This window comes from Urtica dioica, chromosome 1 (genome assembly GCF_054948205.1).
Source record: "Urtica dioica subsp. dioica isolate 48M chromosome 1, U.dioica_male_clone48M_v1_H2, whole genome shotgun sequence".
Classification (NCBI taxonomy): Eukaryota; Viridiplantae; Streptophyta; class Magnoliopsida; order Rosales; family Urticaceae; genus Urtica; species Urtica dioica.
Genome location: NC_142756.1, coordinates 14,949,146 through 14,973,421, shown reverse-complemented (window position 1 = coordinate 14,973,421; position 24,276 = coordinate 14,949,146). Strand labels below are relative to the sequence as shown.

The 24,276-nt window shown below is 35.3% G+C and overlaps 2 long non-coding RNA genes across 2 annotated transcripts; one reads left to right on the top strand and one right to left on the bottom strand.

The window, feature by feature from the left end:
• Positions 1-8,189: 8,189 nt before the first annotated feature.
• Positions 8,190-9,098, bottom strand: LOC149407435 (uncharacterized). The gene is made up of 3 exons (XR_016301754.1): positions 8,927-9,098; positions 8,738-8,833; positions 8,190-8,630 (listed from the first exon to the last, which is right to left on the bottom strand). It is a non-coding gene; the product is annotated as an uncharacterized LOC149407435 (long non-coding RNA).
• Positions 9,099-14,616: 5,518 nt separating this feature from the next.
• Positions 14,617-15,132, top strand: LOC149407434 (uncharacterized). Its single transcript, XR_016296799.1, has 3 exons — positions 14,617-14,702; positions 14,829-14,888; positions 15,063-15,132. It is a non-coding gene; the product is annotated as an uncharacterized LOC149407434 (long non-coding RNA).
• The last annotated feature ends 9,144 nt before the right edge of the window (positions 15,133-24,276 follow it).

Here is a 24,276-nt window from a genome sequence, read left to right as displayed (position 1 = left end):
TTTGTTTAATTAAACGCGTCTAATTAGAAATCCGACTAATAGTGAAATTCTAAAGAATCGGAGAAGGAGTAGAAATCCGACTAATATTGTCTATATAAACATAGGGCTCAGCATATTCACGTAAATAAAAAAAACATAAAAACATTAAAAAAAAAAAAAATGAAGTGTGTTTCCAAACATGTTATGGAGATCGAGTCTAAACTCAAGTCTTTGTTAGGCTTAACTGAACTAGCCGAGAGCTCTAACGCGGTAATTAATTTATTTTATCGATCACATAAATCTCATTAATTAGTTTTTTTTTCGAATACATGCATGTAAATCTTTATTATTATTATTATCAGGCTGAGGTGAGAGCAGAAGTATCGGCGGAGAGGAAGAAGAAGAAGGTCAACTATCGCGATCTTCCACAGAGCAAGAAACTCTTCTTGGGCGGTTTGCCGGAGGGACTCACCGAGGACGAGCTTCACGACTACTTCGCCAAGTTCGGGACCATCACCGACCACGTCATCATCCCCGACCAGGTCAGCAAGAAGCCACGTGGATTCGGCTTCGTCAGCTTCGAGTCCGACGAGGCCGTCGCGGCGGCGCTCCGAGACCGCTTTCACACAATAAAGGGCAAGCCAGTTGAGGTCACGAGGGCTACGCCGAGAGAACCGGCGCCGGCGTTCGTCCCCGCCGTGCCGGTTCCGATCGTCCACCAGAACGTGGAATATTATTACGGGAACTACTATTACTACTTCTACCCAGATTGCCCTTGCGGTGCTTCTACCGGAGCCCCTCATTACTGTCCACTCGCCAACGGACTTTATTATGGCGTTGGAGCTCCGGTCTTCTTCGCTGCTCATCATCCTTAGTTCTTCACTATTGTTTGTTTGTTGCAACCGGATTCTCTTTTCGGATTCATTATTGCTTGGATTTTATTATTTTTATTTTTAGATAAAATAAGTACTTGTTGGATCTGTTTTTTTTTTTTTTGCTGGTGTGTGAATCAGTGGTTATTTCTTAAACTGAGAGTCTGAGACCTATGATTGAATAACTGTTTCTTTTATATACTTTTTTTTTTATTAAATTTCAGTATTGATATCGTATGAGGATTTGTTGGTTTACTTTGCGGTTAATACTGCTAGTTTCAGTCTAATCTATTACAGTTCTCTTTGTTTGTATAATGTGAGCATTACAGCGTCGAATGAAAAAATGATCAGTTTGTTTGTTCTACAAGTTTACAACAACAAACAAGAATAATGAATAACAAAATTGAATATTGTTAGCAATATTACAAATAATATTGACGTAAATGACATAAGACAAGTTGCATGGAAAGGAAAAAATAATCGTAAAATAATTACAAAATAAAAACCCGGTTAAACCTTTGAACCGGAAAAACAAAACGGAAAAAGCCGAGGCCCGTTGGACGGTCTCCTTGAAGCTTTTATCGCCCTCCCACGGATGCTTAGAATACTTGAGCGAAAGCCTCCCAGGATACAACGACTAGCAGAGGCAAGCCTAGCACCAAAGACTTGACTCTTTCGGCGAACTTAAACCTGTGAGAAAATATCACCACGACAAAAAGAATTTTCTGGGAAAGAGAGAGTATTTGGAAACAGTGGGGAATCAATGGATTTTCGGCTGTATCTATGTCTCTTCTGAATGAGAGAGCTAAGTCTCACTTATATAGGCGACCAAGGCTTAGAGGCTACGATGGTTTGAAGTTCAAAACGTCCAGCAATAAACTCATTAACGCAGGTTATAACTCCCAGTTAATTATACAACGTTCTGAATTCAAACCAAGCGAACAGTCCAACGTTTTTTTCCGCCTTAATGGCATTATTATATAGCCATAATGCGCATTTAAAGTTCAAAACCATTGAATTAAAGCACACAAACCGTTGGCTTTAATTCTCAAACGTACAGTTCGTCACTTCGTCTGGTCGAGCTCGTCCAGTCGAGCTAGAATGACTTCGTCACTTCGAGTACGTTGGCCTCGCCCCTGTCGAGCTGGAATGACTTCGTCACTTCGTCCAGTCGACCTAGCCTAGTCGAGCTGAAATGACTTCATCATTTCGTCCAGCTCGACCTCGCCCAGCCTACCTAGTCGAGCTGGATAGAATGACTTAGTCACTTCGTCACTTCGTCCAGCTCGACCTTGTCAATTTCTCATTCACCTTAGGTCCGATTTTTGGCAAACAAAATCAGCCATCCACATGTTAATAAATAATATATATTAACTTTATTCCAACAATCCCCCACATGAATGAAATTGAGACGACAATTATAAAGACACGACTCGATGTGGTGATAGATTCTACGGTCAATATCAGTAAAGGATAGGTAGGCACAGCCTTTGAACCTTCCCTCGGAAAGATATGCCATCTTTACTGACTACTCAGTAGACACGTTGTCCTTGAACTGTTAGCCATTTTGAATAAATTATACACATATCCCCCACTGATATTTCCCTGACACAGGTTCAGTTCTCATGGTTATGTTCATTTTGGCCCTGAACATCAGCCTGGTTCTGCAAGAGTTTCTAAAGAATTAAGCCCAATTAATTCTCCGTTGAAGCGGCCCCACTTCTCTCTCACATAGGTGATTCTTTTATCAAGAGTAATCCCGCATTACTCATTCGGAATCTCAACAATCCGATTTCATAGAATCATTAAAAGCTCTAAGCTTAACCTCGTACGGGAGTCACTGTTTTAATATAGGAATAAGACTTGAGGTTTTCCCCCACAGTGACCTCACATAGCCTTTGACAATTAAGTTGTCCCTTTGGACCAAGATCTTGGGATCTCCAGTCACCATGGTTGGGTTTCCTTTGGCTTGGCTTTATTTGCCATGGGCTTTAGCCCCATTCCTTTGGATATCTTCTCTACTTGGTCCCTATTTAACCCTTTGGTTAGCGGATCCGCAATATTCTCTTTGGACCTAACATAGTCAATACTAATGACTCCAGTTGAGAGAAGTTGTCTAATGGTATTATGTCTTCGACGGATATGTCTAGACTTACCATTATACATCACATTATGTGCCCTACTAATAGCATATTGGTTATCACAATATACACATATTGCAGGCATAGGTTTTGTCCAATTAGGAATATCCTCCACAAAGTTCCTTAGCCATTCGGCTTCTTCCCCACATTTATCCAATGCTACAAACTCAGATTCCATCGTGGATCTAGTTATCACAGTTTATTTGGAGGATTTCCAAGATATGGCCGCACCTCCCAGAGTGAATACATAACCACTCGTGGCTTTCGAATCTTGAATATCAGATATCCAACTTGCATCAGTGTAACCTTCAATTACTTTAGGATATCTCGTGTAGTGTAGACCATAATCATGAGTGAATCGTAGATACCTTAATACTCTTACGATTGCTTTCCAGTGTTCAGCACTTGGATTACTCGTATATCGAGCTAGTCTACTCACGGTGTAGGCTAAATCCGGTCTCGTGCAACTCATCAAGTACATGAGACTGCCTATCACTCTAGCATATTCAATTTGAGAGATGCTTTCACCTTTATTCTTAGACAAGTGTTGACTAATGTCTATAGGAGTTCTCGAGACTCCAGAGTCGTCCTTTCCAAACTTGTCTAGAATTTTATCAACGTAGTGTGTTTGATCCAGTACAATCTCATTGGGTGTTCGGGTAATCTTGATCCCCAGAATTACATCAGCAATTCCCAGATCTTTCATATCGAACTTTGAGTCCAATATATCTTTTGTGGATTGGACCATACGATCATTACTCCCCACTATGAGCATGTCATCTACATATAAACACAGAATCACATATAAATGTTCAGTGGTTTTAATGTACACACATTTGTCACACTCGTTGATCTTAAATCCATTTGACATCATAACATTGTCAAATTTCTCATGCCATTGCTTTGGGGCTTGTTTAAGGCCATAAAGTGACTTGACTAGTTTACAGACTTTCTTTTCTTGTCCAGGTGCAATACAACCCTCAGGTTGATTCATATAGATCTCTTCTTCGAGATCTCCATTAAGAAATGCTGTTTTTACATCCATTTGATGAATTTCAAGATTGCGTAATGCAGCAACTGTAATTATCAATCTAATAGAAGTTATTCTCGTCACGGGAGAATAAGTATCAAAGTAATCAACACCCTCTTGTTGTTTATACCCTTTGATTACCAGTCGTGCTTTATATTTATCAATTGAGCCATCGACTTTCATCTTCCTCGTAAAGATCCACTTAGATCCAAGCGTTTTACTTCCAGGAGGAAGATCAACCAACTCCCAAGTGTGGTTTTGCATGATACTATTTCACTTCTTATGGCTTCTTTCCATAAGTGACCCTCAACAGAGTTCACAGCCTCTTTATAATTTAGAGGTGGAGCCTCCAGCATATAGGTGAAAAAATCAGAACCAAATGATTTTTCTACCCTCGCTCGTTTGCTTCGTCTAAGTCCCTCAGACTCTATCTCTTCTTCGGACTCTTCATCATTATCTTGAGTTATTTCCTCAATATCTTCAAGAAAATGGTTTGATGAACTCGGTTCATCTTCCTTAGACTTATAAGGAAATATATGTTCAAAGAACGAAGCATTTTTAGATTCTATAATCGAATCATTGTGTATATCGGGGTTTTTCGAGTCATACACAAGGAATCTATATGCATTACTATGGTGTGAGTACCCAATGAAGATACAATCTACAGTTTTTGGTCCTATCTTCATTTTCTTTGGAGCGGGAGCCATTACTTTGGCCAAGCACCACCACATTCGTAAGTATTTATAGGAAGGTCTATTTCCTATAAATAGCTCAGACGGAGACTTATCCTCCTTCTTTTGGGGTATCTTGTTCAGAAGATAATTTGCAGACAAGATCGCTTCCCCCCACATTTCTTGGGGTAACCCAGAACTTAACAACATCGCATTCATCATTTCCTTGAGAGTGCGATTCTTACGTTCGGTCATGCCGTTTGATTGAGGAGAATAAGGTGGAGTGACTTCGTGAATAATTCCATGTTGTTCACAAAAAACACCAAATGGTTCAACATATTCACCTCCTCGATCACTTCGCACTTTCTTAATCTTCTTATTAAGTTGATTCTCAACTTCCAATTTGTATATAGCAAATTTCTCAATTGCTTCATCTTTGCTTTTAAGCAAATATACATAACAATATTTTGTACAATCATCAATAAAGTAAAAAAATATTTATTACCACCTCTCGTGGGCATGAACTTTAAATCACATAAATCAGTATGGATTAAGTCGAGAGATTCATTACTTCTTTCAACACTATGAAAGGATGTTCTCGTGAGTTTTGCTTCAACACAAATTTCACATTTATGATTTGAGTCAATATTAAACTTTGGAATACACTCCAAATTAATCAATTTTCTCAGTGTGTCATAATTTACATGACCTAGTCTACCATGCCATAAATTAGACGACTCAATCATATAAGCGGAAGAAGAACTTTTATTCATATCTTTTGCCTTGATGGCTATTACATTCATTTTGACCATGCCATTCTTGACATAGCCCTTGCCCACATACATGCCATTCTTAGACAATACAAGTTTTTAAGACTCTAACACCATCCTAAAACCATGGTTATCCAGCACAGTCTCAGAGATAAGATTCTTCCGCATATCAGGCACGTAGAGAACTTTGGTGAGCTTCAACTCCTTCCCAGAGGTCATCTTCAAGAAGACTTCACCTTCCCCCTTGACTTCAAAGGTGGCAGAGTTGCCCATGAACAACTTTTCTCCATCTCCTAGCAGCTCAAGGGTGGAGAATGAGTTCTTGTCAGCGCAGATGTGGCGGGTAGCTCCAGTGTCCAGCCACCACTCCTTCGGGTTCGAGTCAATCATGTTGACCTCGGAGACCACAGCAACTCATTATCATCCTCCACTACAGTGGCCTCCTTCTTCTTCTTTGACTTTCTACAATCGGCAGCTCGGTGACCAACTTTGTTGCAATTGAAGCATTTACCAACAATCTTTTGTTGGTGCTTCTTCTTGAACGTCCCTCCCTTGACACCAAGTTGGTGGGCGTGCTTCTTCCCCTTCGAGTTCTCGCCATGTTCGACGACATTAGCTCGCTCGGAGACGGTTCTTAGTCTTCTATCGGAGCCTCGGTTGTCTTCCTCGATACGGAGGCGAACAACCAAGTCCTCAAGACTCATCTCCTTTCGCTTGTGCTTGAGGTAGTTCTTAAACTCCTTCCACCCCGGTGGCAACTTCTCTATTACGGAGGCAACTTGGAACGACTCGCTAATGGTCATTCCCTCGGCTTGAACCTCATGGAAAATGAGTTGAAGCTCTTGCACTTGACTCACCACGGTCTTTGTGTCCACCATTTTGTACTCTAGGAAGCGACCCACAATGTACTTCTTAGAGCCTGCATCCTCGATTTTGTACTTGCGATCCAACGAATCCCAAAGCTCTTTAGACGAGACTTTTGAGCTATACAGGTTGTATAAAGAGACGGCGAGACAATTTAACATGTGGTTTCGACATAAGTAGTCGGATTCGTTCCACCCCACATAGGCACGAAGCACTTGTGGGTCGGCTTCACCCTCACGAGGAGTGGCCGGAGGATCTTCGGTCAAAAACCGAGCAAGTCCGATGGTTGTCAAAAAGAAACCATCTTTTGTTTCCACCGTTTGAAGTTGAGTCCGTCAAACTTCCCAGGCCTCTCGGCCGGCATCACCGTGGGAGGCCCTCGAGCCACACCCATGTTCGGACCATCTAGGCCCAAACCTGCCATCGGTTGAACGAGACCCGCGGGTGCGTTCCCGGCCATAGCCGGCCGATGTTGATCAGGTTTGGCGGGGTGTTCACCAAGGAGGGATTGTCACCGACGTTCCCTCCAACATTCATGTTCATCGAGTCGTTGTCGTTCACGTTAGTCATATTTTCTACAAAAGAAAAATCACAAGTCAGTAAGCTCCAGAACAAAACCGGAAAAATAATGAAAAACAATTATTTTCCCTTCCTTCACGCAACCTGTCATAAACTGATTAAAAGCTTCAAGATTGTTAGCAATATTACAAATAATATTGACGTAAATGACATAAGACAAGTTGCATGGAAAGGAAAAAATAATCGTAAAATAATTACAAAATAAAAACCCGGTTAAACCTTTGAACCGGAAAAACAAAACGGAAAAAGCCGAGGCCCGTTGGACGGTCTCCTTGAAGCTTTTATCGCCCTCCCACGGATGCTTGGAATACTTGAGCGAAAGCCTCCCAGGATACAACGACTAGCAGAGGCAAGCCTAGCACCAAAGACTTGACTCTTTCGGCGAACTTAAACCTGTGAGAAAATATCACCACGACAAAAAGAATTTTCTGGGAAAGAAAGAGTATCTATGTCTCTTCTGAATGAGAGAGCTAAGTCTCACTTATATAGGCGACCAAGGCTTAGAGGCTACGATGGTTTGAAGTTCAAAACGTCCAGCAATAAACTCATTAACGCAGGTTATAACTCCCAGTTAATACAACGTTCTGAATTCAAACCAAGCGAACAGTCCAACGTTTTTTTTCCGCCTTAATGGCATTATTATATAGCCATAATGCGCATTTAAAGCTCAAAACCATTGAATTAAAGCACACAAACTGTTGGCTTTAATTCTCAAACGTATAGTTCGTCACTTCGTCTAGTCGAGCTCGTCCAGTCGAGCTCGTCTGGTCGAGCTCGTCCAGTCGAGCTCGTCCAGTCGAGCTAGAATGACTTCGTCACTTCGAGTACGTTGGCCTTGCCCCTGTCGAGTTGGAATGACTTCGTCACTTCGTCCAGTCGACCTAGCCTAGTCGAGCTGAAATGACTTCGTCATTTCGTCCAGCTCGACCTCGCCCAGCCTACCTAGTCGAGCTGGATAGAATGACTTAGTCACTTCGTCACTTCGTCCAGCTCGACCTTGTCAATTTCTCATTCACCTTAGGTCCGATTTTTTGCAAACAAAATCAGCCATCCACATGTTAATAAATAATATATATTAACTTTATTCCAACAAATATATGTCTCTGACCTCCAATCAATTTTTTTTTTTAATTTTCCTTTTGAGTAATATTCCCTTGCAATTTTTTTTTTTTTTTTTTGGGTTGAGCTTGTATATCATAGATACTTGGACGACCAAGATATCTCCTTACTATCTTTCAGAGCAAATGCGACATCATCACTACAATCAAGCAAAAAAACAAAAGGAACATTATTGAAGCAACATAAATCTCAAATATAAGAGGTGTTGTAGAACTTAGGCACAAACCTTGAGAAGTTGAGTTGCAACTTTTGCAACCTGAGCTTTTCCCCGGATCCGCATAGAATAATCCGGCATTCACCGAGCTTACACCAGCCGAAATGTTTTTATATATTAAATATATAAAAATTGGCCTAAACGACTGAATTTGAGATACACTGTTCATAAACACTCATCTGAAATAGGCATACATTGAAAAGAATAAAAAAGAGAGTGGTCGTATATTTCGTAAATATATGGAATGCCTGTTATCCGTAATTTCTGAGCTTTTTGTAGCTTCTCTTCGAGAACTTATCATCATCAAACTTACCCCAAGTTTTAAGAGTGTATCGTGCCCTGGAAATGTTTCTCTGTTGTTTGTACAGAGACGTGTGACAGCCATTGCCAACTGAAATTGTAAAAATATATTTACTTATTAATTTTGGGAATGAACAAAATACAGAAGTGAAAAGTAATGAACATGCAGTGTTATTAGGTAGAAAGTGAAAGGTTGACCTTTTCAAAGGTAGTTTCACCCATCCCCGTTTGATATAGCTCATACACCATAGCAGTCGAGAAAATTTTACTAAATTTTGAACAACTTTTCATCACCTGCAAAAGCGCCCAAATTCAATTTACTTTCACAAATAAACATTGACCGAAATCAAACATTTCAAAACTAAAGCAACAGTCAAAAGTAAAAACCTCTGTACTCCTCGATGCAAGAACGAAAGTTATCGCGCCCATTTCAAAATATCATCTAATATTCAAATAAAAGTAAGCTGCAACAAGTGATAACTTCATTCGTTGCTCAGTTGTGACTAACTTAAATATGGGGTGCCTGAAACATTTCTTGAATAGCTGCTTCAACTTCTGCCATGCTAATTATATATTCTTTCGTTAAAAGTTTCTTCTGATCGGTATTCATTTCTCATTTATTTTGCGTTTAATTTAGTTTCAATTACGACGTTTTCTGAGATCCCATTTAATAAAAATTGAATAAACACTTTAATATTTATATAGTTTTCATTTGTGATTGTTGAGAGTTCAATTTCCGACATCAACAATCATTGCTCATAAACTTTATATAGAATACTTAAAATATGTATATTGTTGTAAATTATTGTTATATAAATATGGGAAATTGAAATTGGACCCACAGGCCATAATAACAAACATCTCTCTATCTCTCGCTTTCATTCTTCTCTTCATAAAAATCATTCATATTTTATATAATATAATAACATATTTAACTCTTTCTTTCTCCCTATTTTTTTCTTGCAGAGTACTAAGTACTATAAAAAAAGGGAAAAATAACACATATATACCCTGCGTTTTTAGTGAAATGTCGAGTTTAACCTTTGGTTTTCAAAAATGCCGAATTCATACCTTCTGTTTAGTTAAAATGACGAAATTATACGTTGATATGGATAACAGTGTCACAAATTTCCCTTTCATTGATATTAACTCTTATATATGAAAAACCGAATAAAATCCAAACTAGTATCCTAACTTCCAAATTCCCAATTTTGAAATAAAAATAGCCTTAAATTGAAACTAAATAATAAATTATTTCATTCCGTGTTCGAATTGCAACTCTGAATCCCGGATTCTCTATTTGAATATGTGATTTTGATGACTATCAACCGTCGATTTTTACCATTTTTGCCTTTTTATGTGTTCTTCACGATTAAGAGACTGTTTTTATTTTTTTTTTGTTTTTTTAAATAAATAACATATCACCCCACGCAGACAATGACACACGCAAGGCGTGCACTTTCCAAAATCTCTTTGCGCGCGTGTAACGTGTATACCCGTTTACTGCTTGACTAAGCGGGTATCAAGTTGGGTATAGCCGTTTGCTCGTAAAAAAACATTTTCAGCCGCAAATTTTGCTAAACAAAATAGTGATAAACACGTTAACAATATTCATATACAATACTGTTTCAATTATACTGCGACATAAATACATACATATATATATACATACATATATATATATACATATATATACATACATATATATATATATATACACTAGATAGTAACACGTGCTACGCACGTGGTTATTATAGTTTTATTTGAATCTTCGTCCCTAGAGTTTTCGATCTTGGTCTTTTTTTTTTTTTTTTTTTTTTGCAAAGCCATATGAGCTTGACGGCCTCCACCATCCTGCTACACCAAAATGGTGCGAGAGTAAGCTAAAACCTAATTAACAAATTAATGTCAAATTCTCAATGGCATTTTTGAAGGAATAGATCGTTTATAACATTTAACATAAATTAGAATGAAACACAAGTAATGAAATTACAAAGAGGAGAATCAAAGGAATTTCAAGCAAAAAGTCTTCAATCCGTCATCACCACATTCGTAAAAAAAAACACAAACAAGTTACTTAAACACACTTAAATAATATTTTTTTATCAACTTCTATTACTTGGGAAAATTTGACAGAATATCACAATACAACCAAGGAGGAGTATATTCAATCCAGGTTACAAGAGAATTTAGCAAGCTTGTTAGCAGGTACATGACACCTTCGGGGAATAAATACGAAGCTTAAATCATCAAAATAGTGGCGAAGGCTCTTGACTTCGTCAACCAGCATCTCCAGTTCAGTAGTCGGAGATTGTGGTTGTTAGCGATCTGATTGGATGAGTATTCTTCGGAAGTTCAGCACAGCAGCCGTTTCCACTCCAAATAAAATTGCCTTTACTTCAGCTTCCTTTTGCTTGAGTTGTTGGTTTCGTCACTGAGATCGCAGAGGCAAGATGTCCCTCGTGGTTGCGAATAATACAACCAATTACTTCCATCGCAGTGTTCTTTTTCCACATGTTAGAGGTCATTGAAAGCCAATTGTTACAGAGTTACCCAACGAACATCTTAACTTTCAGAGACCGGTTTGAAGACCAAAGGAAAGACCCATTTTCCTTCTTCGTTTGGTTATGCCTCGCTTGCTTCTTCTTATCAGTCATGAGCGAGTCGATATCCACTTTTAACACACTATTCTCCATTAACTTAGAAGTGCCACATGATTCGGTCTTCGAAGAGTTGCTTTCTGCATGGAACTGCCAGGATTTGTTCAGCATCATGTGATGCGAAACAATTAAACATATTTTAAGGTATCAAAATGTTAGTTCTAGCAGTTAGCGTCATGTGGTGAGAAACAATTAAACATATTTTAAGGTATCTAAATGTTAGTTCTAGCAGTCAAATATGAACACAAAAAAGCAAACAAATCGCAGGGATATCCAACAAAAACGAATATGAAGACTAAGTAAACCAAGACTTAAAATTGAGGATAAACATCTAGAAACTTTCAAATCCACGTAACCCAAACCTAATTGAATTCATCATCACATGGATTCCGAAAACAAAATAAAATGACAAATCATTAAAATGTTTTCAGAGGGAAAGTAGAATGAAGTTCCAAATTTCTCACTTACTGAACTAACCTCCATTAGCTTGGATACTACTGTGGTTGTTAAAACTTGCCTAGCGGCTACACCTTTAGTCAATCGTATGAATCTTCTTCCGAACTGTAGCAACTTCCTTCTTCATTGGGGATCTCTTACGCTTCAAGTTCCATATACCAAGCAAAACAAATAATAAATTATTTAAATTTTACTCTCAAATTCAAGCAAAAAAATCTCACATAAAACAGAAACTAACAAACCTAATTATGAGTGGAACAAAAATTATTTAAGAATCATAAATTTCAAGAAAATTATGACCAAGACCATACTCTTTCCACGGTGATCTTGCTTTTCACAAAACAAGTCTTCAACATAGACCTAAACCTGTATTTTATCTCAGACCTAGGTTCTCTTCTTTATCTTCTCTTTGATAACCGAAAGCAGCGAGCGGGACTTCTTTTCGTTCTCGAGCAATATGTTGTTGATGCTGAATATCAGGCTTCATAACATCATAACCATAAAATTAGAATAAAAATAATATCTAACATGGCTACCATAAGAAAAGAAAATACCATTAAAAAACCTAACACCGAACCTAAGCAACAAATTACTAACCCATATTTGGATAGCAAGGTCGAAAACTATGTTGTGGTTGTACGAACCTGTAATTGTGGTAAGAAAGAGTTGAGAGTTTATCGTCGAGGATAGAGTATAGAACATTGTTCGTCGTGACTCTATCCTTCATACGAAAACCATATTAAGTGATGATTTCATCAGACCTTCGATTTGAAATCAAGGAAAAACACTTGTTCCCAATACCTGCCAAATATAAATTTAATTTTGGCAGGAATTAATGAACGAAAATTTTGCAAATGATTCAAATCGGTCCATTTCCATGTTACAACATCTGAGTTACATGAAGAAAAAATTAAACCGCGAACAAAAGAAACTCTATATTTTGCTCTATCTAAGAATTAAATCAGAATTTTTTTTTTCGTATCAGCAAAAACAAGAAAAGAAATAGAGAGATATATATATGTAAATGATAATTAAGTAGTAAGTGCGTATTGATTATTTAAGATAGAGAGAGATATATATACAATGATATGGTGTACTAATCTGATGGAACAAATATTGAAGGTGATGAAGATGAGAAGTTGGAGAGAGGGATGGTGGGAAAAGTGTAGAAGATTAATGGTTCATTTTTTTTTCATTCACAGTATACACAAACTTCATATTTCCATGCAACAAAAGAACGCCTAAAATAGAAAAATGAAATAATTGGAGTGAAAGGAAAGACAAACCTGGATTGTAGTGGCAGCGAAATTCCGTTTCTTGATCCGCACGGTCACGCTCCAGCCTGGTCTGCTCCAGAAGCTTCTGTTTGTCTCTCTCTTTGTTCCTTCTACCTCCCAGATCGACTGGCTTCCGGTTCGATGGATCGCCAGAGAATAACATCCTTCTTACTCGACTCGGAAATCTCAAACCCTAACAATAAACATATCTATATTCTATATAATATAATAAGTGTGAATCACAAAAACACTATTCATTGACTGTTCACAACTTTTTTAACCTATTACATCATGCCACGTCATAGTTTTTATTGCGTCCATCTATTTTTTTTCCTCAACAATTGCGTCTGCCTACACGCATTGCTTCGTAACGTCACAGCCCTTCATCTCCCTCTGTATGCGTTGCGTCTCTTTAACTTAATTTTTTTCCTTTCTTCAATGTTTGTCATCTTCGGCTGTATCCCCGCGTTCAATGTCCCTGTCCTTGGCTGCAAAGGTTTTTCTCCTTGCTCGAATTTAAAGATGAAATTCTAGGTTTTGAGTTTTTTGCGGCCACAGCGGATCTCGATTCCCCATCGCCATTGTTGTCCCTGTCCTTGGCTGCAAAGGTAGCTCTCTCCCTCTCTCTCTCTATTTTTTTTTTTTTTTTGCGGCCACAGAGGATCTCGATTCCCCATCGCCATTGTTGTCCCTGTCCTTGGCTGCAAAGGTAGCTCTCTCCCTCTCTCTCTCTCTATTTGTTTTGTTTTTTTTTCTTATAAGATCTTTAATGTCTAATCTCTCAAATATGTGTAGTGCCCACATGGTGTTTGATGTTTTGTGTATCTAAGAATTTGTGTACCTGGAACTAGCGAGCCGTGGCGGTGAAACAACCGGAGCCCATGTCAAGAACGTGATTCTCCAGAAACTTTCGGGACCGTCGCGTGACCGGGCTCGCCTACTCGCCCACACCTGGCGGGCTTCTTGAGCTTTTTTTTATTTCCTTTCATGGTAACATCATATACTAAGTAAATATAAACATAATTTAGACTCTTGTTTTCTTCTTGTTTATTGTACCCAAGCAAAATCTGATGGGCTATTTGTTTCTACACACCAGTCAGTGAAAAAAATATAACTTCTCCGTTTTCTCTTCGTAATCTTAATAAAGTCCCACTTTGTTCTTCGTGTGCAGAGATATGATGAAATTGTGCGCTTTTCGGCCACGGTTCTGGTTTGAAGAATCAGTTCACGCAGAGCAGATATGGTTTCAGTGAGAGAAACGATTTCAGTAAGGCTTCTTTGTACTTCAACCAAATTAATTTACTGGGATTGTCCAACTTATTTTAGTGTATTATCTTCTGGGTTCATACAAGAACGTATAATCTAAGAACCCCAGTTGATTGAGGAATGTCATACCTTCGAACAGTAATGGCTTTATACACCAGTCTCATCTTATTCCAAAACAACAGAGAAGATCGTGTTCATCTTTTCTTTGCTTTCGTCTACATTGACTTTATTTTTATCTAAGTTCTATGAATATCATAAGTCTCTCTCCCTCTCTCTCAGATTTGGTGTGTAAATTAGTTATTCATCTCTAAACAGAGGTTGTTATTTTTCAATCTAATCTTTTCTACAACTTTAACGGCTATTTGCCTCTTAACCAAGCTTCCCTATTTACGTTTACATTTCTATTTTTTTTATCGCAGGTTCTCACGGTCCGAGAGACCATCCCAAAATTTTATCATCAAACAGAAAATTTGTGTAACATGCATCCTAACGACACCGCTCAAGGTTCTAACATTACTAACTACTAACAGACTAACGCGCTCCCTCACTAACTTTACTAACTACTTAGAGACTAACTCGTTCACTCGCTAGCTTTTTGGTAACAGTTCAATGTTTTGCATTGTTTTGCAGGATGAAGTTGTCTGCAATAGTACTCTGCAGGCTTCCAAGTCTGTGCCATTGTCCTGCTAGGTATTCTGAATTGCCTTATATCCGGGTTTTTTTTATTATTGTATTGACTAGATTTGTTGGTGTTAAATTGTTTGTCGAGTAGATTTCCAGGCCAAAGATTGGATTTTTTTAAGTTAATGATTGTGCTCTCTGCTTATTCCGTGTAATTAACTTGTGTCTTAATTCTACAAACAGGGTGTGCATCGTAAGATGGAGCTTTTTAACAAATTGGAGAATGTAGATGTCTTTCCCATCTTCACAGTGGTGGACGTGGTGAGTAGAAAGCCGTCTCAATCTACTAAATGTGTAAATTTCTCTTTTTCCCCCTTTAGAACATGATCTTAATGGATCATCTTTTGCCTCTACAGATTGCAATAGATAGACAAATCTGTGGTTTTAGCCACCGAGAGTCAGCCGAAGTCCTATTCTACCCATGGTGAGTGATGATCAATCTTATTCCTATTGCGATCAAATGCAAGTAATGGCAAATTTTTCATTGTATAGATTTTCTTATTGACAGATTTACTTTTTCTGGATTAATTTCCTATTCTTCTTGTTGTGCTGATGTTATGCGCCAATTCTTCAACCAGTAAAGACAATATGCTAGCATGATACGTTCGATCCACGGCTCCTTTGCCCAGCTCTTTGCTTTCACAAGCGTGTCTATATAATATATATACATTGAAGGCCATAAGTTATCACCAAAAAAAAAAAATACAAGCCAACTTTGTAACTGATCTTAGAGTTGGAGGGGAAAAAAGATTACGTTCTGTATTTTCCTTTATAATAATAATAATAAATAAACAAAAGCCCACTCTACAAACCAGAAGCTACAACATGTGATGTGAGGTATATAGTACATAGTATATGATCAACCAAATAAAAAGCTCAACCGACTGTGCATATTTTGCTACTAGAAGGGCTATTTCCTTTGTTCAATGTGCATTTAAATACATGATGTCTTGTTAGGCGGTAATTTGTAGCCAAGTAATTATCATTGAATGTTTCCCAGCCCTCAGACCAGAGATATATAATTTGATCTGTTGTCGTGGATTGTTATCATATGTCTGCTTCACGGAATGCCATGTACAAATGGTTTTGTAGATCTGCCATCAAGATTTTTTTAGTCTTACAAGATTTTCAAAGAGAGAGGTTCACTTAGCAAGCCAATCCGATCACTTTCGACGGCCAGGTAAACAAATGTATGTATTTCAAATGGAAAGGTGTCATTTATGAGTATGAATTTTCTATAAATTCTATGATGAATGCTATTAACAAAATGGAATTCTATTAAACGTCAAAATGGAAAGGTGTCATTTATGAGTATGAATTTTCTATAACTTTCATTTATGTGCGTTTCTTTTTTTAAAGCTGTCATTGATTACTATCAGTTATTGTCACAATTTAATACAAATAGTATTCCCGTTTTGTAACTCTTCTCTACATTTCTTGGCACTGCCATTTTGTAAAGAGTATTCCCGTTCTATCGTTTATAACTCAAATTTATCTGTAGTTACATATTTTTTTCGTTTCATACATTCTATGCGTCTATTAATGTTGGTATTTAGAACAGTTTTGATATTTGAACTCTTTTGTGTGGATGTTTGAGTTTCTTGAAGTTGATAGCTAAATTATGATGTAGTCCATGGCATTATTGTAACCTGCAAATACCAAGATTTAAAGAGTTTCGCAGTTTCAGTCATATATGATGTGTGCGATCTTAAAAATGAACCAATTATACCTTTCTGCTTTTGCCTTTATGCTCTTAACATTTTTTTTAATCTGATATGCTCAACATATTTGGTGAATGATCATATTCCTGATAGACATAACCGGGGTTTTGTGGTTTTAGATGTTATTTGCACTGTTCTGCATTACATGATTTGGTCCTGTTATTTTTAAAATCATATGAAATTCTCAATCAGAAAAACAGTGTATATGAACAGATCATCTAAAACGGAATGAAAAAGAAACCCCTCAGCTTTTGTGGTGTTCAAGTTGATGGTAGTGGGTCTTTTTTTTCACTGGTGGATAAAATCTTGGACAATAAATGTTATTTAGTTACATCCATATTCATTTGCTTGGATATTGCATTTCTGAGTCTATTTTAGGTAAAAACACAAATTGCAATGTCTAACCTGTAAACCTTCCCCTTTCTGCCTGTTTTGATCAAGGTTATGAGTTCTCTTCAATGTAAAACTCTTTTAAGTTTCTTGTTTGTTTTAAATAAATAATTAAATAAATCTCTTCTAAGTTAAAAGGTTGTCTTGTTAATTGGTGCGCCAATGTCTATGGTATTTAATTGTATCTATGCTATAGGGTATAAATAATGAAATACTAAGAAAGAAAAAACGAAAAAAAATAACAGTTTTTTTTACCTCATACCCTTTTCCTATGCTTGAATTTTCCAAATCGTGGGAATTAGACCATAGAATTATATTCTGATATCTTAAAATGAAGCAAAATAAATGACATGAAATTTTGACAAAAGTAAAGAAAAATCACAAAAAATTCAAATATATACTGATAGTGTAAGAATGAAAAAAAAGGCAAGAAAATTGTAGCCAAACCATTGAATTTTCGTTATCATCACTCCTAATTTTGAAATATGGAATGAGTTTCTTAAACTTCAAATTCTAACGAACAGATAGCGAGTATGTATCTATAGGGTATAAATAATGAAATACTAAGAAAGGAAAGAAGAAAAAAAAAACAGTTTCTTTTTTTCTACATAAGGTGTAAGGTGTTTACAATGAAATAATGGTTTTTATCTCTAATAATATCTGAATTATAGGTGTGAGAATTATTCCATTAAACTTTTATTTTGAGATTTTAGTCGTTCAATTTTTTCCCCTTTTAATTTTATAAGAAATTTATCTTTTATCAACTCGTATTTATTTCATTACCTAAAAAAATCATATGTTTTTCATCAGTTTTCTGTAATTTTTAAATAAAATTTACTTACATATAAAATAGAAAATAAAATATTATCTAATAAAAAAAATGTGCATTTACATCAAAGTTATCGGAATATAATTCTATGGCCATAAGACCTTTACTATTTTCACCATTATACAAGTTGAAAATGTTAAGAATACAAAATGAGATTTAATTTTATATCTAACCTTAGTATCAAATATCTCCGTGTCTTCATTGAACTTTTATTTTTGCTATTAAAAAAAGGAATACTTTTCTACTCCTTTTTAGTAAATGGGCGACAGATTCATTAGTAGAGGAACCAAACTAACCTGGTTTTAGTTTATATAACTTTCGACTGGTTCTAAATGTGATTTGTGATTATATTTACAAACATATATACGTTTTGAGTCCAAACTGTTAACAAAAGAAGAGAGAGAGAGGAAAAGACCTTAATAAATTATCTCTAAACTACGTCATGGGTTCGCAGCAAAATTATTAAAAATGGTTTCTAGATTGGATTGGCTGATACTGTATTCGGTCACAACGAGTCGATTTCTTAGGATGAGCACATAATGTAGAAAATAATGGTTAGTTTGTAAACATCAAAGAAATGTGCTGAAAGAAGAACAATAGGAAAATCGGTAACTTTTATCTGTTCCTTTCTATGTGACCAAAAACATCAGCTACGAAGTAGATATCAATAAAACATGATACTATATTTTTCTTTATCTATCATATATTTTAATTTTTATTTACTAAACGTCTATGATACCATTTTTTTTTTCTTTCTCAGTTCGTCCTCATTTGCCAATAACCCAAACAATGAAGACACATCAATTAATCAAAGACTTGAAACCGAGAGACCATCAATGGACATCCAAATTAACAGTAGCTGAAAAACAAAGTCCGAAGAAAAATACTAAAACTGGAATGAGACACCAAAGCATAGTGTTAATTGATTATGAGGTTAGCGCTTCTTAAAATTAAGCTTTACTTTTTAATAAAACTAACACTTGTAACACATTCTTTTTAAGGCAAACAAGATTAGAGGCACAATATTCAACCACGACATCGAACCTCTACAAAACACCCTAGAGCTGGGTAAAACCTATAACGTTTCAAATGCAATAGTAGCAGACGAGAAACCTTCATACAAATTATACGAATTCAAAAGAGACACAAAAATTGATGAAGTCCAAGAAGATAACACAGCTATGGTGGAAGGATTGTACGAATTCACTTCACTCGATTTGTGCAAGAATTTCGTTGACACAACAACTGCATTAAGTATGTACTTTATTATTTACTTTAATATAAACTGTTAATTCATCTTTTCAAATTAATGTCTTACTTTATTTCCTTCTATTTAATCTCCTTTTACATCGATTCTCTTTTGCATATGTTGTAGGAGTCGTGTTACACATCTCAAAACAAGAAAAGGAAAAATAACGTTGATTTCTGTCAGATCACATTGATTGATCAAAGGTTTTTTCGAATACATTTCTCCTGAACTTTATTTATTCATTACTATTATCTAACACTGTTATACACTTCTTTCAGTTTTGATGTTATCAGCTTAGCATTGTGGGATAATTTTGCTACCAATGAATCAAACCAAATATCAGCCATCATAAAAACCAAGCCGATTATTGCTGCAATCAATTTGAAAGCAAAATAGTTTCAAGGTATATAATGTACGTAGACTATATATATATATATATATATATATATATATATATATATATATATATATATATATATATATATATATATATATATATATATATATGCTTTCAATATATTATGAGTATATAGGTAGGTTACTCTTATTCCACTATGAGTTTATATATATATATATATATATATAACTCATAGTGGAATAAGAGTAACCTACCTATATATATATATACATATAAACTCATAGTGGAATAAGAGTAACCTACCTATATACTCATAATATATTGAAAGCACTACTCAACAAAGCTAAACTTAGATACATGTCAAACCCATGGATTAACTATACATTTTGCATTCAAAGGGCCAAAATATCACATTTGTTTACAGTTTGAATATGTAATATGTATCTGTTGGAGTAGGACATTGCTAAAAATTTAACGACTTTATGTCATTAGATAATTCTTGACTATTATCAAAATAGTATTATGATTTCTTACACAAGATCAACTCAAATATTTTTAGCTCCCTAATAAAAGTATTCAAAATTTTGGTTAGTACTTGATTCTGTCTTCAATAAACAAATTTATACAAGTTTATCACTTTCACACCTTTTTAAATAAGGCATAGTTTGTGTATCTCATTTTATTAACTTTGAATTTTGTTCATCACTTGTACCGTTTTGGAATTAATATTTTCAGGTGGCGTAGTTTTATCGACAAACTGGGAGAGCACAATTTTCATCAATCCTGAATTTTCTGTGGCCAAAACACTTTCGTTGTGGTATATACAAATATAAACCTATACATACATATATTTGTTTCATTTAAATACATTTCAAACTTATTATTTACATTGTAACATTGTTTTTTATATATAAATCTAGGAATAATGCTAATGCATTATGTCTAAAAAATTTGGCCAAAGAGCAAAAAAAAATCCTACGACGCAACTTATTCCGCCACCTAAAGGAAGTGATTTATTGATAATTGCTGAATTCATAAATATGACAACGAAGGTATCACATAATTCTTTTTTATCGACTACCAACTATATGTTCAATTGCTATTTCTATTGTCTAAACAATTAAATGCTGACAAGATAAATCGGGAAATTATTGGATCAAAGCGACGGCACTTGTCGAAAATTATGAACAACGTTTCTACTACAACGGTTGTTCAACATGCAAGAAAGGAACCAACATACCCATAAATCAACAATTCACATGCCAAAATTGTAGAACCGAAAAAAGCAAAGTTGTGCCATGGTATATATGTGATACACATAGTATTTATTAACACCAATTACAATTGTTTACTTATACGAAATTACAATTTGTAGGTTACGCATTCAATTAATCTTGACCGATGGTTCGAACAAGCTTGAAGTTACCTGTTTTGGGTATATCGCTGAAAAGTTGTTCTCATGTAAGGCTAAACAAATATACAACATTATGAACCAGGTAAATCAATAATATATGCCCGTGTGTATTTCTTATCTAAATAATTAATTAAAAAATTAATGATTTTCCATATATTGCTATACAGGGTTTACAAAGTGCTTCTTTGAAACCAATATTCAAGGCTGAAGAAGCTATCACAAAAGACCTTCTGGTCCAATACACAAGAAAATACAATTCAACGGGAATGGAACGACAGCTCTTTGTCAATCAAGTTTACAAGCTGACCGACCTCCATTCTTTCAACCATGAGCTGCAAAACAAAGAACCACCCAGTGGCGATCATCAAGACCGACAACACACAGTCCAAACCACAGAGGAAGATCACTCCCCATCAACATCAACGTCTAACAAAAAACAAAAAATTTGAGTCAAACATGTGTTCTTAAATTACTTTTAAACTTTTTGGTGTCTACATTTTCCTTCCTTCTATTTCTCTATCAAGACACCTAACATTCGCTTTAATTTACTTACGTCAATTTTTCTTTTTAAAAAAATATGTTATTGACTATGTATGCTGGAAATATTTGATATCTTTATATTCATTTCTAACATCATGCTTTTAAGAAAAACATGGTAAATTAAATCATATGTATTTTAATTATTTACTGATTACAACTACAAACACCACGTGCGAAGCACGTGTTCCAGACTAGTATATATATATATATATATATATATATATGTATATATATGTATATATATGTATATATATATGTATATATATGTATATATACATACACACATACCGAAGAAGCATACGAAAAGCGAAATTCAAGAGAAACCTGTGAATCGAAAGCAACAGCAATCGAGCAAAGAAAACGTTAGAGTAGTGCTTACTTGAAGAATCTGTTCGGAAGCCGAAAAACTTAGTGGCGATTGTGTTGTTGGAGTGAGAGAGAAAGAGGAATGGCCAGAGATAAGAGAGAGGGAGATGAACGGGTGTGACAGAACACGAGGCAATAAGAAAAAAAAATAGCAAAACAACGTGACAGGGTAAGGAAGAAACAGGTAATAGAATAGTAATGTTGTTAGATAATGGATTGTGCCATAACTTAATAAAAAACAAACATGAACCAGATGCAAAATAAGGAAAGGTCATCATGGAGTGAGCAACAATTACAAACACCCCAAAATAATTAGAAATTTAATCGATTAATCTGATGATTAACTTACCAGGGATTTCTTAAATTGTTATCATTATTTGATTGTGAGGAACGAATGAAAAATACGGCTTCCAAACGGCGATTGATTTGGGTGGTTTTTCAGCAGTTCGCACAGCCACAATTCGAGCGCCCTAAACCCTAAACATTTAAGCGAAATTCCCTACTAAAAACACAACAGACAGTTACTAAGAATAGGCATTCATAATGACGTTGATTGAAATTTACAAATAAATCGAAGCAATCAATACCCCGATCGAGCCAGCCTGCATATAGAAAGAATGATGGTTATAATTTTGAGACACTTTGGGGAATGATAGAGGTATCAATCCCTGGTAAGTTCATCATCAGATTAATTATTTATTGATTTCTCCAACCAATCCATAGAGGTTTTTGGCTTTCATTGCAAGTAAATTATTGGGCTCCAACTATTCGTCGAAATTCCACTAAGAAGAAGAAGAAGAAGACAACAATTACGACAAGTTGTTACTTGATGAAGAAGCGAATGCAAGCAAAAGGGAAGATGAAACGTGAAGCCTGGGTGAAGGAAAGAATGTTTATATGGGAAAAAATTGTTGCGCGCTAAATGTTCGACAAAATACCACTTGAGAAGAACAAGAAGAAGAATAAGACAAACCTGGCCGACGAAGAAGTGAAGACGGATGATATCCAACCATTCTCTTTTTCGTTCTGATAGGTAATCTATAAAATACAGAGGGAGATGAAGGGTTGTGACGTTACGAAGCAATGCGTGTAGGTAGACGCAATTGTTGAGAAAAAAAAATAGATAGACGCGAGAAAAACTATGACGTGGCATGATGTAATAGGTTAAAAAAAGAGTGAACAGTCTATGAATAGTGTTTTAGTGATTCTGACTTATTATATATATATATATATATATATATATATATATATATATATGTGTGTGTGTGTGTGTGTGTGTGTATTATCAACCATATTCATATAAGATATAACCATATTCAACATATTGAAACAGCATATAAATATTCATATATGTATATGCAAACTGATTTTTTTTAAACAGTAAATATTTGATTATGATTTTATTGTAAACTATATATATATATATATATATATATATATATATATATATATATATATATATTCTGTATTGTAAACTATTTTTTATATATTATTTGTTTTAATTTTTAATAAATATATAAAAATTAACGGGCCGGGTACCCAATACGGAATGACAATTTCGTTACTTGTACCGAATATGTTAAAATTGTAACGGGTATACCTGTTTACTCGAAAAAAACGGGTATTAGATCATTTACAGCCGAACGGCATATTTTGCAAATGCTAAAAATTGAACTCCAACCGAACTGCAAAACCCACTCCAAAATGCAGTTTTTGAGTGAGAATGTACTATTCATTATTACAAAAATGTTTAAATAATTAAACTTTTAACCCTTAAATTTATTTATTTATACTAATAGCCATAGAAAAAAATCATTATTTTATATTTACCCTTAAAATACAATAAAAAAAAATTAAGAGATTAAAAAAATTCTAGAAAAATCTGGCTGAAAGAGAAATTAAAATAAATAAAATGATATTAATAATATATATTAAAAAATATTACAAAGAAAATTAAAACATTAAAAGGAGATTATGTTATAAAAAAAAATAAAAAATAAAAAAACACATTGACATTTGCAAGTTGGTAAAAATTATAAAACAAAAAACGAAGTAGAAAATACATTAGCAAACCGATAATCCAGTGGTCTAGTGTGTTTATATTCAATTTATTTACGGAGTAATGTAAATATTCAGTATTATAAGTGATCTAGTTTTCAAAAAAAAAGTTTTTTAGGGTACAAACATGGAGATAAATGGAATATTAACATAATATTTCATATGCAGTCAAAAAATAGAGTTATGCTAGAGATGGATTATTATCCGATGTGACATTTCCTGCAAAGAATTTGCAATAGTCATTTTGAGATGCCGTTACCAAACCCACTTAAAACGGGTAATGAGTTGGTATGCGGGTGATAGGTAAAATTACCATACCTAATTATTATTGTCGCCGTCTGAAGTACCAAGACTAGGATTAGAAAGTTTCTCCAACATTATCTTAAGATAAGAGTTTAATTGACGAGCACTGTTCAAGTTGTATCAGAAACGTGTATACTTTCGAAAAATCACCTAATTAAGAATCATGCAA